Genomic DNA, 2592 nt, shown 5'->3' with positions numbered 1-2592 from the left:
CTAAAATACATAAATAAAATACAGTACAATTACTTTGGAAAACAACACATTGAAATGTATGACCACAAATTCACATTTTTAGGACAAGATGTCTGATTTAATCCATTATTAATGATAACAAATGTTTCCTCATATTGATGTTTGCATTTTTATTTTTATATCAAAATCTGGATGGATATAACGTGAAACGTTTTCTGCTTATTAGGAGATGAATTTCACATACCAATCTGAAAGCATTTATAGATCCAAACTTTTCAGCATTGACTTGCCTGAATTCTCATCTCAACACTTGGGAAATGGATTGTTTTACAGATAAGGAAAAAAATATCGTAAGCTGTTTGACAAAATACATTCTGGAATTGTCAACTATTTTTTGCACACCCTCATTTTAAGTGCTTAAATTTAGATGCCAAGCTTTCAAAGGTTTTGAAATAACATAAACATTACATAAACTTTAGGTGGGCTTTTTTGTTTGTTTGGTGGGGTTTTTTTAACAAAAACCCCAAAGAATATACATGTGCCTGTAAGTTTTTACTTTCCTTCTCTGAAGATGGTGTACTGGGCACTGTACTAATAAAAATAGCTAGAACTATTGTGTAAAAGTCTTTCCAACAGATAACCACCAGCAAAGGTGAAAGAACTGAATAAAAACTTCTGTAAAACAAGTAATGCTTTTACCCTCCATCACTAGAAATAAAATCAAGGAAACTGTCTAGGATAATTAAAAGTGATTACTAAATATTCTGGGTCTGATTGCTGTATTTCAACAACAGAAGTTTTCTTGTGTTCTGAGCCTTGAATTTTGAGTAAGCTTAAAAATATACCCACAATATCTCACACTAGCTATATAAGAAGTGCTCAAGAGAAGAGAGGCAACACTTTGTTACAATATTATAAACACAATAAAGTATTTTCAATTATCTAATATTTTATGTGACCATTTTAAAAGTATGTTTAGAAATTCTGTCTTTTAATGGAGACAAGATATATAGATATTTTTACAGTTAACCAACAACATTTAGTAAACTTATCCTACCAGCATCTGAAAGCAGAATGAGGCTGTAGAATATTTAATTGATAATACCATTTTATAGTGTTAAAGAGAAAATGTCCTGAGCAAGAAGCCCAAAAAATCTAATTAAATGTTAAACAACAGTACTGTGAGGTAATCATCATTGTTCACCATCTTCTAAACTCCACTTTCATTAAAAAAAATAATAAAAAAATCCCTTCTTTGTAAAATACTCTACTGGTATTGAGTATCCAAGAAAGGAAGAGGGTATTTCTGAGAATAATGAAGTTCTAGGTTTTTATCTCCAGAAATCTATAAGCTTAACAAATATCTTGGCAAAGCATACTGAAAAAAATTTCATTACAACTGCTGCTTTGAAGATTTCACAAGAAAACAACTAAATCCACTTTCTATAACAAAACATTATGGAGTGTTATGGAGAACCACAGGAGGGGAAAAAAAAGCTTATTTCTTTACATAAAAGTATTCACAGAGGTGCAGTGCAGAACCTCTTTTTTAAACCCAATGTTGCCTTGCAATTCTGCTACCTTTAAAAGACAGGAATAACATGTCTGTATAGACAGGCTTTCTGTCACTCAAAGTAATTCTCACCCCCACCTATAATGACACACAAGAAATTCTACAGGAGCTGGATCTCAGATATTACAGAATGTGCTTCCGGATTCCATTCCACTTTTTCATCTTTTCAAGACCAAGGTTTTTTCTATTTTTGAAGGTGGCAATTGGCTTTTGAGATATATGTAGCTGAGCAGGATGCAGAATTGCCAGCCTTTACTTATGAGAAGACCACAGCTGTAATGTTTCAAAGAGCAGAGTTAATCCAAAGATGTATAAAACATCACTGTTGTACAGGTCAGACACTAAATGCATCAGAAGTGCCAAAGATAATATGAGGCAAAAACTGATAACAGAAGATAAATGACAGCTTTTCTAAGCCAGAATAGGTATTTCCTCACTTTCAACAGCAGTTGTTTGAAAGATGAGAAAGCATTTCTTACCTAACAAAATAGAAATTTGAAAAGAAAGACCAAATTTGCCCAACCAGACTGAAAACCCAGGCAGGCAGAATTAAGGATAAACCAATACAATTAAATAAAATATAATTAAAACTCAAAACAACCCATATGTGCTTCTTTAGCTACCTGAAGATATAATCCCCCTTTTTTTTTTAATTCTTATACAGCCTCAAAAGTGAAAGAATAACAGTTCTCGCATTAAATGCTTTATCCTCCAAAAATATGTCATCAGCAAGTTCAAGAATATCTGCAGGTTCTTTTATTTTATACTGGACGAAAAGCAGGCACCTATAAGTCTCTTGGTTTTAGTAAAAAAGGTGAAAAATAACAGCCATCCAGAATTTACTGATGCTTTTTCAGAGTTAAACAGCAGGATCAAGAAAAATGGAAAGGGACTGTACAACAAATAGAAGACATGGATCAACATTAGTTAATAATATAGAAGTGTAGAAAAGCTATAGGAAGATTTTCTTTATTTTTTAATATACCATGTGTAAATCTGTAGTATTTTGATGAGAAGTGTCCTGGGTTCAGCTACAGCAG

The sequence above is a fragment of the Nestor notabilis genome, unplaced genomic scaffold (genome assembly GCF_000696875.1).
Source record: "Nestor notabilis isolate BGI_N333 unplaced genomic scaffold, ASM69687v1 scaffold28351, whole genome shotgun sequence".
Taxonomy (NCBI): domain Eukaryota; kingdom Metazoa; phylum Chordata; class Aves; order Psittaciformes; family Psittacidae; genus Nestor; species Nestor notabilis.
Note: the sequence above shows the minus strand (reverse complement) of the source record.